We start from the raw sequence: 14,605 nt of genomic DNA on the forward strand, positions 1-14,605 counted from the left end.
CCATAAGAAGCACTTTTTCCACACCCAAGAAGGAGGTAGAAGAGTGGGCATGTCTTATGGAGTGAATACACCTCCCCCACCGCCCCTGGTACCTTTTTTTTTAACAAGCGGTGGTCCAGTGCGGACTCCTGCTGGACAGCAGCCTTTCTTGCTGCAGAGCAGCGCATAAGGCAGGAGCGCGACCTTTACGCTTCCTGCCTGGTCCTGTGAGTCCTAGCAACTTGATGAATTGCAGATCTAAAAAGAAATTGGTTTTGTGCTAGTCTGGAATGATCCTCCAGCATCATCTCCATGGTTGTTTTCAACATGTCCAGGCATCTGATTGCAGGTCACCCTCTTCACCTGGTTCCTTTGATCTTCCAAAGCATGATGTCCTTCTCTCCAGTGATCTCATCTCTCTCTTCTGATGGCGTGATTAAAATAAGACCATCATAATTTCATTATCTGGGCTTTAAGTGACATTTCCAGTTTGATCTCTTCCAGAATTGATTTGCTAGTTCTGGCAGTCCATGGCATGCCTAAAATCCTTCTCCAGCACAAATGCTCAAATGAGCCAATCTTCTTTCTGTCTTGTTTCCATAATGTCCAGCTTTCACATCTGTAACTGACCACTTAGAAAATGAGTGTGTGGACAAGTCTGATCTTGCCTCAGCTCAATATGCAGCGACAGCTAAGAAAGAAAATAGAATACTAGGAATTATCAGGAAAGGAATGGAAAAGGTCATAATATTATTGTATTGCTGTATGGTATGGCTGCACCTCGAATACTGCGTGCAGTTCTGGTCACCATATCTCAAAAAAGATATAGTGGAATTAGGAAAGGTATAAAGGATGACAAGTGATAAAAGGGATGGGAACGAGGTCCCTATGAGGAAAGGCTAAAGCAGCTAGAGCTCTTCAGCTTGGAGAAGAGACAGCTCAGGGGTAATATGATAGAGATCTTTAAAATAATGAGTGGAGTTGAAAGGGTAGATGTTAATCGATTGTACTGGGGGGCTGCAGGCTTCGAGCTTCCCAGCACCAGACGCACCTAAGTGTAGAGTAGGGAAAAACAAGAAAAAAAAATTCTGAACCAATTTTTTTTTTCTTATTTTTTCCTCCTCTACACATAGGTGCATCTTATGGTCAGGTGCATCTTATAGACCGAAAAATATGGTAAGTAGCAGATTTTAAACAAACCAGAGAATATATTTCTTCACACAATGTGGAATTTGTTGCCGGAGAATGTTGTGAAATCAATTAGCTTAGTGGAGTTTAAAAAAGGTTTGAATAATTTCCTAAAAGAGAAGTACATAGGCCATTATTGAGAAGCCTTAGGGAAATCCACTGCTTATTCCTAGGATAAGCAGTATGAAATCTGTTTTAGTACTTGGGATCTGGCTAAGTACTTGGGACCTAGGGTGGCCACTGTCCCAGTATGGCAATTCTTATGTTCTTAAGTGACTTAATCAGAAGGAGCTGCAGTGGGAATTCTCCAGGATCACAGTCCAGTGCACTAATCATTAGGCTACTCTTCCAAATTATGGAGAGTTCCATCAGGAACTTGAAATGGTGCCAGCTGTCCCAAGGCTGGTGCCATTTAGAAATATGAGGCTGGCAGGGCAGGAAGAACTGGGGATTGTTCTAGCTGTTTTGGATCGAGTAAGTTGAGGATGGGAGCAACCAGCGGAGAGGGAAATGTTTTTTTAAAAAATTAGGGGGGATGGGTAAATTGACGGGAGGGGGTCTGAACTGTGTATGCTTTGTTTAACTGAATACTGTTTGCAAATGGTGAAGACTAAAATGAAACAACCCCATAGTTGGATGTTATTACTCCTTTTCCAAAGCCAAGCTCTAGGTCACAGTTCTTCAACCGCCGGTCCGTGGACCGGTGCCAGTTCGCAGAAAATTCCTGCTGGTCTGCGCAGGACGGGCGAGATCAACATCTTCAATTTCTTGCCGGTCCGCGCAGGACCGGCAAGATCGAGGAGCTGTAGTTGCGCAGGACCGGAGAGATAATGGGGAGCCTCAGACTGTGCTTTCTTCCCTCCCAGCGGCTCTCCTTACAAGCGCAGCGATTCAGGAAGGAAGCCTTGGAGCTTTTGCTGAGTTGGGCCGCCTCTGATGATGTAACTTCCGCTTTCCTCAGAGGCGGTGCGACCCAACAAAGGACCCGAGGCTGCCTTACTGAATCGCAGCACTGGCAAGTAAGGAGAGTTGCTGGGAGGGGAGAAAGCTGCTGGGCATAGTGAAAAAAAAAGGGACAGCTGCTACTGGACCTGGAGAGGGAGACGGAGAAGGAGAGATGCTGCTGGGAGGGGAGGAGGGAAAGGAAAAGGAAGAGAGTTACTGCTGGACAGGGGGAGGAGGGAAGGGAGAAGAAAAAAGGAAGGAAACGGCTTGCAGGGAGATTAGAGGAGGGGAAGGGGAGAGATAAGAATGAGATGGGAAGGGGGATCAGCAGAGAAATTGAGAGGGACAAAGATGCTAGATCTGGTGTAGGAGAGATAAAAATGAAGAGAGCAGTGAAGCTGGAATGAATCGTGTAAAAAAGAGAGAGGGGTATAGGCTGGATGGAAAGGGGAGTGGGGCATAGAAAGAAGACAAATACCATATGGAAGGGGGAGAGGTCAGACAGTAGATGGAAGGGGCAGATGCTGGATTGAAGAGACAGAGAGGGCAGACGCTGTAAGGAAGAGAGTGAAAAGAAGATGAAAGCAGAAACCAGAGACAACAAAAGGTAGAAACAAATAATTTTATTTCTATTTTGTGATTAGAATATATCAGATTTGAAATATATAACCTGCTAGAGCTGGTGTTAGACATAACTGGGGACTGCAAAGTCCAGGCAGTGGCTTAGGGCTCTCTCTGACCAGGGGAGCAGTTGCCCTAGTTGCACTCCCCTAACCCTATTCCTGCTATGTGTGACTGCAGTATTCTGTTAGCATGATATTTCTGTGTAGCATTCTGTAATAATTTGGCTTATTCAGTTTTCTTGATAGTAGAGGGGATATATGTGAAGGGGAGGGAAGACAGGGGTTTTGTTGATCCTTGCTCTGTATTATTTGTATTTATAAAATGATAATTGTACAGAATATTGTTTCTTTTTATACTTTAATAAAATGCATTCAGTATAAAATCATAACTGAGGCTTGTGCGGATGGGATCAGATGGTTTGCGAGGACCGAGCTCGCGGAAACGGGGTTTTTAAATTTCAGTCCTAGTAGTTTGCCGGTCCACAAAATAATTTTTTTTCCCCCGCCGGTCCATAGGTGTAAAAAGGTTGAAGAACACTGCTCTAGGTGAGTTATATTCAGTTTCCACAGTTACCGGCATTACTTGTCCCCAGAGGACAATATAACGGCTCTGTTTAGTAACTCACAATAAAAGAGTTCTGCCTGGGATTCACTAACCTACACTATCTCAGTGCTGCAGGTTAGTGAATCCTGTGGTAATTTTTTTTTTTTTCAAGTTTCAAAACAATCTTTATTTGATATGTTTATTTATATCCCGCCTTTATCCAAAGTGGGTTACAACCAAACACACATAATATAAAAATACTATAAAAATGAAGGACACAATCAAGAAACAAACACATAAATACTGTAATCATTTCAGAACAGTTCAAGGAGCTTGGCTTAGCAAATACTGCAATAACCTAGCACATATCAAAGTGGTTTATGATTACCCTCCCCCCTCCCCCACACACACACATACTTTTTACAAAGCCATGGAAACAGTTTTTAGTGCAGGCAGGCTCGCTGAATGCTCTGTGCTGCTCCCGACACTCATAGAGTTCCTATGAGTGTTGGGAGCAGCGCATTCAGCGTCCAAGCCTGCGCTAAAAACTGCTTTGTAAAAAGTTTTGTAAAAGGCTTCCACAGTTTTGTAAAAGGGAGGGGGAGATGTAATAGAAACAAGAAAGAGGAAGAATAAAACATAAGGAAGCCTAGGTTACAAATTATTCATTAAACTAAACCTACAAACAAAGATGGGTAAGAAATACACAAAGATATCTGACACAAACAAGGTAACCACTGATCTAAAATAGCTGTGATAAGATCAGCCCTGAAACACCTGCCCAAAATAAAAAGTTGTCAGACCTTTTCATTGACAAATATCTAGAGCAGATATGTCAAACTCTGGCTCGTGGGACAAATCTGGCCCGTGGTGAGTTAAAAATTGGCCAGCCAGACATTTTCAACTTTATACTCAATTTGGCCCGCCGGCATGAACCACTGCCACTACTGCTGCTGCTGCTGCTGCTGCTCTTCACTCGTGTCTGCCTTCGTCTGATCTCCTCTTCAAAGCAGTCTGCAACGTATTTAAATGGGGGCCGGTGAACGAAGCGATCAGAGACAAGTAGACTTTGTTTAAGGAATGGAAAAGGTCAAAAACGGATGCAAACTGGATAAAGCACAAACAGCATCAACGCAAGTGCCATAAAGCAGTAAAAGGGGCCAAAAGAGACTACGAGGAAAAAATAGCCAAGGAGGTGAAAAACTTCAAGCCTTTCTTTCGATACATTAAGGGGAAGCGACCCGCAAAGGTAGCGGTGGGACCATTGGATGAAAATGGAATAAGGGGAGTGCTAAAGGAGGACAAAGCCATCGCTGATAAACTGAGCACATTTTTTGCGTCTGTATTTACCAAAGAGGACATACACAACATACCGGAATCCAAAAGGCTATACGCTGGAGGCGAAGACAGGAAACTGACAAGGTTGACGGTCAGTCTAGAAGAAGTATGCAGGCAGATTGATAGGCTTATGAGCAACAAATCCCCAGGACCGGATGGCATCCATCTGAGGGTCATTAAGGAACTGAAAGGGACTATAGCTGAACTGCTTCAACTAATAGCCAATCTGTCGATTAGATCGGGAAGGATTCCGGAAGATTGGAAGGTGGCAAATGTTATGCCAATCTTCAAAAAAGGTTCGAGAGGAGATCTGGGAAACTACAGACCAGTGAGTCTGACTTCAGTACCGGTAAAGATGGTAGAGGTGCTGATAAAAGACCACATCATAGATCACCTTGTCAGACACAAACTGATGAGGACCAGTCAGCATGGCTTCAGCAAAGGGCGATCTTGCTTGACGAACTTGCTGCACTTCTTCGAGGGAGCAAACAGGCAGATAGACAAGGGTGATTCAGTTGACATTGTATATCTGGATTTTCAGAAGGTGTTCGACAAGGTTCCGCACGAACGACTACTTCGAAAAATTGAGAGCCATGGAATAGAGGGTGAAATACTCACGTGGATTAAAAATTGGCTAGCAGATAGGAAACAGAGAGTGGGGGTAAATGGACAATACTCAGACTGGAAGAACATCACCAGTGGGGTGCCACAGGGCTTGGTACTTGGACCTGTGCTCTTCAACATATTCATAAACGATCTGGAAATGGGTATGACGAGTGAGGTGATTAAATATGCAGACGATACGAAGTTATACAGAGTAGTGAAGACGCAGGGGGATTGTGAAGATCTGCAACGTGACATAACCACGCTCGAGAAATGGGCAGCGACATGGCAAATGAGGTTCAACGTGAATAAGTGTAAGGTAATGCATGTTGGTATCAAAAATCCCACACATGAATACAAGATGTCCGGGGTAGTACTAGGAGAGACCCCCCAGGAAAGAGATCTAGGAGTACTGGTCGACAAGTCAATGAAACCGTCTGCACAATGCGCAGCGGCAGCAAAAAGGGCAAACAGAATGCTAGGAATGATTAAGAAGGGGATCATGAACAGATCGGAGAGGGTTCTCATGCCGCTGTAACAGGCTATGATATGCCCTCACCTGGAATACTGCGTCCAGCACTGGTCGCCATACATGAAGAAGGACATGGTACTACTCGAAAGGGTCCAGAGAAGAGCGACTAAAATGGTTAAGGGTTGGAGGAGTTGCCGTACAGTGAGAGATTAGAGAAGCTGGGCCTGTTCTCCCTTGAAAAGAGGAGACTGAGAGGAGACATGATCGAAACATTCAAGATAATGAAGGGAATAGACTTAGTGGATAAAAACAGGTTATTCACCCTCTCCAAGGTAGAGAGAACGAGAGGGCACTCTCTGAAGTTATAAGGGGATAGATTCCGTACCAACGTAAGGAAATTCTTCATCACCCAGAGAGTGATGGAGAACTGGAATGCTCTCCTGGAATCTGTTATAAGAGAAAACACGCTCCAGGGATTCAAGGCAAGGTTGGACAAGTTCCTGCTGAACCGGAACGAACGCAGGTAGGGCTGGTCTCGGTTAGGGCACAGGTCTTCGACCTGGGGGCCGCCACGTGAGCGAACTGCTGGGCGCGATGGACCACTGGTCTGACCCAGCAGCGGCAATTCTTATGTTCTTGTTAATTCAACTTAATTGTTTTTATTTAATTTACTGTTTATTTTTATATATATCCAGGATGGGGTGGGTGGGGGGATATCACAGAAGTGTCACAGAGGTTTTGGTGGGTGATGCGTTGGCATCCAGTGACCACAACATGGTATGGTTTCACCTCAGAAAGGGTTTCACTAAGTCAAACACATCCACAAAGGTCCTTAATTTTAAGGGCACTAACTTCAAGAGCTTGGGAGATTTTGTCTATGAGGCACTGCAAAAACAGGACACAACAGATAGTGTGGAGGTACTGTGGTTAGCTCTGAAATCTACCCTACAAGAAGCAACCAACCTCTATATTAAGACAGTGAGCAAACGACGGAAAAATAATAAACCCCAATGGTTCTCCGAAGAGATCTCGGAACTCGTAAAACAGAAGAAGAGAGCATTTGTAGCCTACAAACAATCACAACAATCACAAAGCCTATCTGGTGAAATCCAGAAATGTTACAACAGCAGTTAGAGATGCCAACTCCGGATGGAAGAAAATCTAGCTAAGAATATTAAAAAAGGGGACAAATCCTTTTTCAGGTATGTTAGTGACAGAAAAAGGAACACAGACGGGATAGTGCTCCTAAGGAAACCCGACGTTAACTTTGTAGAATTGGACTCTGATAAAGCCGAACTACTCAATAAATACTTCTGCTCAGCCTTTACCTGTGAGGTATTGAGATTCGGTTCACAGCTGCAGACAAGGGAGAGCTCAGAAGACCCATTCCTGAACTTTGAATTTACCGCCAGCAGCGTCTACCAAGAACTATCAAAGCTCAAAGTGAACAAAGCCATGGGACCGGATAAGCTGCATCCCAGAGTGCTTAGGGAATTAAGAGATGTCCTGGCGGAGCCGTTAGCTGCGCTCTTCAATCTTTCCCTAAGCACGAGAAGAGTCCCATTGGACTGGAAAACAGCTAACATCATTCCGCTCCACAAAAACGGATGCAAGTCGGAGACTGCAAATTACAGACCGGTAAGTCTCACATCAATAGTATGTAAACTTATGGAAACGTTGATTAATCACAAATTAGATACGATCCTGAGCAACGAGAGGCTGAGGGATCCCCTCCAGCATGGATTTACAAAGGGAAGGTCCTGCCAATCCAATCTAATCAGCTTCTTTGACTGGGTAACAAAAAAGCTAGATGTCGTGTATTTGGACTTCAGTAAGGCTTTTGATAGTGTCCCACACCGCAGGTTATTGAACAAGATGAGTTCATTGGGACTAGGAGAAACATTGACTGCGTGGGTTAACGACTGGCTCAGTGGTAGACTGCAGAGGGTGGTGGTCAATGGTACTCACTCTGAATCATCGGAAGTGATCAGTGGAGTGCCCCAGGGCTCAGTCTTGGGTCCAATCCTATTTAACATCTTTGTACGGGACCTGCCTCAGGGACTTCGAGGTAAAATTGCATTATTTGCCGATGACGCTAAACTGTGCAACATAGTGGGCAAAAGTATCGTGCCAGACACTATGACGCAGGATCTCACTTACTAGAACAATGGACCGCAACTTGGCAACTGAGTTTTAATGCCAAAAAGTGTAAGGTTATTCACCTTGGCAGCGGAAATCCACGCAGAACTTACACCCTGAATGGTGAGACCTTAGCAAGAACTGTTGCAGAACGGGACCTAGGAGTAATTATCAGTGAAGATATGAAGACTGCCAATCAAGTAGAGAAAGCATCATGCAAGGCTAGACAAATGCTGGGTTGCATCCGTAGAAGTTTTGTCAGCCAGAAGCCCGAAGTTATAATGCCATTGTACAGGTCCATGGTAAGACCTCATCTGGAATATTGTGTTCATTTTTGGAGGCCACATTATCAAAAGGATGTGCTGAGAATGGAGTCAGTTCAGCGAATGGCCATTAGGATGGTCTCAGGCCTCAAGAATCTCCCATATGAAGAACGTCTGAGTAAGTTGCAGCTATACTCTCTCGAGGAACGCAGAGAGGGGAGACATGATAGAGACGTTCAAATATGTTACTGGCCGTATTGAGGTAGAAGAAGACATCTTTTTCCTTACAGTACCTACGGCAACAAGAGGGCATTCGTTAAAAATCAAGGGTGGGAGATTTCATGGTGACACTAGGAAGTATTTCTTTACCGAAAGGGTGGTTGATCGTTGGAATAATCATCCACTTCAGGTAAATGAGGCAAGCAATGTGCTCGATTTTAAGAAAAAAGCATGTGGGTTCACTTCGAGGAAGTGCTTAGGAGGGAAGGTTCTTAGAGTGGGCAGACTTGTTGGGCCGATGGCCCTTTTCTGCCATCATATTCTATGTTTCTATCTTTTTGGTTTATTCCTTGATTGAATTGTTGGAAGAAAGGGGAGGGATATTTTTCTTCTGTAATGTTATTTATGGATTTTAAGTGCTTATGTTGATTATTGATGTTTGTATATACTTCATGGTACTTTGTATTAGTCTTGAAAATTAATAAAGATTTTAAAAAAAAGATTCAAGAGTAGAGAGGTGTAATTTTTAAATGCCCTGTCCCCCTTTTGTTGTCTATGTGGAATTTTAGCAGGCCACTGGGGGAAGGAGGAGTTAATAGCATTCTAAAGATTTTATTAACTTTCCATGAGTATTGCAGCTTTTGCGGTTTAACCCCCCCAAACATCCTACCTTAAGCTGTATTATTGGCAAATAATGCATGTTGTTGCCAAGTAACATGTTAATTGTCATAACACAGCTTAGTAAATAGCCCTTATGTTTGCAGTGTGCAATGACATAGCCAAGGTCATGAGGAGAATCTGTAGGAGAAGCAACATTTGAAAGAGAGCAGGATTAAAGCCCCACCCCAAGGCTCACCCAGTGATGATTGCTATTTCTCAGGTGTTTTTTTTTTGTCAAATTTATATCTGCTATCTTTATATTTTACACAATATTGTTGTTGTTACGTGCCATCGACTCATGCTCGAGTCCTAAGGCAACTGGGCCAATTCCGGTTGGCCCAGGCGCCTAAGGCCTCTTCTATGGACGGGGCCTTGGGCACATGCGCCAATCAGGCCCTAGACCTGCCATTCTGAGGATGGCAGGCCTGCCAGTCGGCCAGACTTGAGACCTGTCTGGCCGGCCAACATTCAGATAAGTTAGGTAAGTTAGGAGGGGCGTTCGTGGGTTTGGGAGGGCCATTCGGGGGGTGTTCAGGGGTGCGCCGTGGGCAGGAGGGCCTGGGATCCCTCCTGCCCGTATTTGAGGGGGGTTCGGGGTTCATCTTCAGCAGGAGGGCTTGGGGTCCCTCCTGCTGGTATTCACAGGTGGTGTTGGGGGGGGGGGGTGGATTGCCTTCCGGCAGGAGGGCTTAGGATCTCTCCTACCGGTTCGGGGTTCTGGGGGTGGGGGGTGCTGGCAAGAGGGCAGTCTTGCCTAATAGTTAGGGCAGCCCTTGCCCCACCCCTATTTTGGATGCTCGGGTGGGGATGGGGTGCCAGCTCATCCCTTGCCTCAGGCAGCAGATTGCCTTGAGCTGCCCCTGCCTCCCCATCTTACTGTAGGCCAGTCATTGCAGCAACCATAACAGTGTTTGTGACGTGATTGCAAAGCATTTGCAAACCATTTGCCAAATGGAGTGGAACTCACCTGTTCTGAATATCCATGTAGCAATTCTCCCATTAGCTTCCACTGCATATAGTTTAGCACTTATGCTAATTTTGGTGATTATAATACTGTCTGAAAAGAAAAACTTTTATGTTTAGAATGTGGGAAGAACCATACACTATATGATGAGATTATTCATCTTTTCTTTTTTTTCTGCATTGAAAGGGTTGGACAGATGCTGGACAGATGTTCAGTTCATGTACAATTATGCGACATACCAATGAACAATCTTCATTAAAATTCCATACAGACATCACAATGATACAGTTAAAGCATGAATACTGCACAGACAGCTGAAGAACAGACCTTCACAAGAGTCACAGTGATACAAGTAAAGCATGAATACAGCACAGACAGCTGAAATGTAGACCTTCAGCACAACTTCATTCAAGGATTGCATTGACTTATCTAAAGCAGTGTTCTTCAATGCAAAGCCCAGGGGCCAATGGCAACCCCTAGAGACCTCTTTGGCGGCCCTCATTGTCTTTGTGGGTTGTTGTTGGTTTTTTTACTGCTTCTCTGCCTCTCTACCCAAGCTCAGGACAGAAAGGGAAATTTAGATGGAGAGGAGAACATGCTTGAAGGATAAGGCATATCTCAATATACAAAAAGAGAATGCATTTGGAAAAGCTCCCAACCGTTGAGGGTACACCCTAATGAAGTTTGAAGGTGGGCTGTGGGAATGGATGTCATTGAGACACACTAGTCAGCAGTGTAGTGGCTCCACATAGGAAGATATTTGGCAGATCTCCGTCTGCTCATTAGAATCCAAGGTGGGCCCAGCTTAAAAATGAATGAAGACCAATGATCTAAAGGGTAAATACAGCACAAAGACTGGAGTAGGCCTTCAGCAGAATTCTGATACATGCAAAACATGAGTACAGTATGGACAGATGAAGATCGGATCTTCATTACTATCTTATTTAGGCATTTACAAACACTTGCAAAGCACAAATGCATCATGGAGAGCTGAATAAGTGTTCAGGAAAACAGAATCTGAAAAACATAAAGTGCAATCCTTATAATAGGTGCTCCCCTTCCCTGTCCCAACAAAATGTGTGAAAATAAAACACTTTTGAACACAAAATCTGGGAATAAGACAAAAAATAGAAAAAGCAAGCTGTTCTTCTGAGCAGTCTAGAGTTGTCCATCGTTGTGCATTGCAGTCTCATCCAGTGCCGGGTAACAGAGCACTAGAAAACCCACTTACAGCTGCGATAAATATCATTCCAGTCTCATTCCCCTCCTGGGCAGCCCTAGCCCTGCATGAGTAATTATGCACATTAATGCAGAAAGTTTGAGGCCATGGAAGGGAGAAACTTTAAAGCCCATTATGCCTTAATTAGGTTTCTTGTTTAATGCATCTCTCACACGGCAGTGTTCTTAACAGCTCCCCTCCAAACGCTTTTCCATATCATGGTAAAAGATTGTGCCTGCTGTAGAGAAGCTATACTTCTGAGTAAGGTTTTACATCTGGATTCTTATTTGAAAGCTTATTGTAAAGAAGTCTGGTGAGCGCAAGGTATTTTGAACCTTGATGGCATTGCAGAGGGCAAGTAAAAAAGAAGCAGATTATATATGAGGGTGGTTTGAAAAGTTTGGTTAAAAAGCAAGTTAAACAATGTAGTTTCCATCAAGAGCTATACCCTTAGGGCTCCTTTTACTAAGCTACGCTAGCGTTTTTAGCGCACGCAGGATTTTAGCGCACATTAAACCCACGCTACACTTCTAGAACTAACGCCAACTTAACACTGGCATTAAGGTATAGCGCGTGCGGCAATTCAGTGCGCGCTATTCCACACGTTAAAGCCCTAATGCACCTTTGTAAAAGGAGCCCTTAGTCCAGCGAGTTTCCAGGGTTTTGGGGGTTTTTTTGGAAGCTATTTTCCTATGATACGAAAAAACTGGAAACTCGTTGGACTAAATGTATAGCTCTCGATGGAGACTACATTGTTTAACTTTGCTGCTTTTTTTTCTTTTTTACCAAACTTTTCAAATCAGCCTTGTCAAAACAGAGCCACTTCGGGCATTTGTTGTATCCTGGGAATACATTGATGGTCTGCTTCTTTTCTATTTGCCACCTTGGAGCTAGTAGACTGGCTGTCTTCTTGTTTTCTTACCAGAGAGCTGAGAAGAGAAGAGAAGGTCCAGCTCAGCAAAGAGATGCTGCGGAGAGAAATACTTAGGGCAGGAGAGAAGAAGTCTCAGTCATCATGTGACAGTGCAACCTGGCAAACAGTTCTATAAATGGCACTAAGGCGCCAAAAGTTCTGGGTGCTAAGCTAGTATTCTATAACTAGTCTTTAAGCCCGTTACATTAACGGGTGCTAGAAAGCAGCCCCTTTTCCCTCTCCCCCTCCAGTTCCTCCCTGATTCTCTCTCCATTAACGGATGCTAGAGTAGATGTCTGTATGTCTGGGGTTTTTTTAAATTATTTGTCTCTTTCTCCTTGGACGCTCTCTGTCTGTCTGTCATTCTTTCTGTCTGTCTGTCCCTGGCCCCCTGTCTGTCTATCTTTATTTCTAACTCTATGCTCTTCCCTCAATCCTGCATGTGACCTTTTTTCTTTCTCCTCTCCACTTCCTTCCAACGTCTGCTTCCCGTGTCCCCCACACTTCCATTCAGTGTCTGTCTCCCTCTCTCTAACCATTCCATCTACTATTCACCCTCTGTCTTGCCCCTTCCATTCACTGCCCTCTCTTCTCTTTCCATCCATTGTCTGTTCTCTCTCTATCTGTTCCATATGGCATCTCCTCCTTCCTTTCCCCCTTCCTTTTCCCTTGGTCTGGCATACCTTCCTCCTTCCCTCCATGCCCTGCCATCTCTTCTTCCCTCCAAGCCATTCTCTCCCCCTCTGCTCCCTTTCCTCTTGGCAGCAGCAGCAGCAGCAGCATTCACAATTCATTGCTGTTGCCGGCTTCAGGTCTTCCTCTCTGGCGGGTCCTGCCTACTTCCTGTTTTCATGAAGACAGAACCCGCCAGAGAAGAAGGCCTGAAGCCGGTAATAGCAGCAAATTGTAAACGCTGCTGCTGGCTGAATCACCCGAGGCAGATCACTTCTCTCCCCTCCCAGCCCTCGGTAACTCTCTTATGTCTCCCTCCCAGCAAGAGGACCTTAAGAAACCTCCAACAGTGGACAAACTGCTGGCGCCGACATTGTGAAACCACCACCGCAACCGCCACTCTCCTGCCGGTCCTCTAAGCGCAAGTAATAGGGGGTCCGACAAACAGCCAAATACAGCCGCCCTGAACCTACCCAGAGACTCCCTGCGCGGGGGGAACCGCCACCGGCGTCGCCGCTATCACCACCCCCCTGAGCCGCCACTACTGCTGCATCCGTTGCTGCCCCGCTCCCCACGCTGCGGACCCAGGACGGGGAGGAGGCGGTGGCAGCAACGGCAACAACAGTGGATTCCGGGAGCAGCGGCTGCCTTCCCCGACTGCCGAGATTGAGGAGCCGCCACCGCGAAAAACTTTGTGCGGCCGTTGTAACGCTGGTAACAGGAGAGCAGGATGTCCAGCCTGGGGTCCGCGCATGCGCATTCCTGCGGCCACGGAACTACTGATCATGGAAGCACGTGGATAGGAATGCGCATGCGCGAGTTAGCCTTTTATTATATAGGATGGCAGAGCTGTTCACTATATCTGTTAAAGAATACTCATGGAGGTCCGCAGTTATGCACCAAGCTTTAGGCTGATGTAAATGGTGACACCTAAAAGCAAGAGTTGCATGCATAAAAGCACCTATTCTATAAACTCCTAGATTTTATATATGGTGCCCAAAAGATGTGCACCCCAATCCAAGATGTGTGCCCCACTAAATTAGCTAATGAGCCAATCAGTGCCAATGTGGCCATGAGAGATGCATGGGCGGATCAGAGCTTTCCTTAAATTTATACACAGTGTTATAGAATATACGGGACGTGCGCTCAGATTGGAATTGAACTTGGTTTCAGTAGGCATAAGTCCTGGCACTGAAATCAGCACCCTTGCAATGAATACCAGTTTTCAGGTGCTATTTACTGAATCCCAAAGTACACACAAGCTTAGCTGGACCATCCCTGATGCACTTATTCCCCTACCACATTAATATCCCCTTTGCAGTGCTTGTTACTATTGATCATTGGTACTTATCTCCAATTAAGTGTCAATTTTGTGCCAATTTGATAATTATGCTACCTGCATAACTGACTCTATTGTATAAATATAACTGGTTATGCAACTGTGTTCCTAATTTTAGGTGTCATTTATAGATTTAGGGGGATATTGGTTGGCTAGGCGAAAGGAAGGGGGGGCAATAACAATCTTTGAGGGCCACAACCAGTAGTATAGTAAGGGAGTGGGGGTGGGGGTGGACTGCCCTGGGCATCATCTTCACAGGGGTGCTGGTGCCTCTACTCCTGTCCACACCCCCCCATGGACTGCCCTGGGCATCATCTTCACAGGGGTGCTGGTGCCTCTCCTCCTGTCCACCCCCCCGTGTACATCTTTAAATGTTCACCAGTACAAGCAGCATCTTCCATTTGCTGCTCGCGCTGATGTCAGCTCCCTTCTGACATCACTTCCTGGTTGTGGGACCAGGATGTGACATCAGAAGGGAGCCAACGCTGGCGCGAGCAGCAGGTGGACGATGCTTCTTGTGCTAGT

At 45.3% G+C, this 14,605-nt stretch overlaps 1 protein-coding gene across 7 annotated transcripts in view; it reads left to right on the forward strand.

The window, feature by feature from the left end:
* IGLON5 (IgLON family member 5) overlaps window positions 1–14,605 on the forward strand; it is a 637,667-nt gene that overhangs the window by 263,811 nt on the left and 359,251 nt on the right. The window lies entirely within an intron of this gene.

The sequence above is a fragment of the Geotrypetes seraphini genome, chromosome 11 (assembly GCF_902459505.1).
Source record: "Geotrypetes seraphini chromosome 11, aGeoSer1.1, whole genome shotgun sequence".
In the NCBI taxonomy this organism is placed as follows: domain Eukaryota; kingdom Metazoa; phylum Chordata; class Amphibia; order Gymnophiona; family Dermophiidae; genus Geotrypetes; species Geotrypetes seraphini.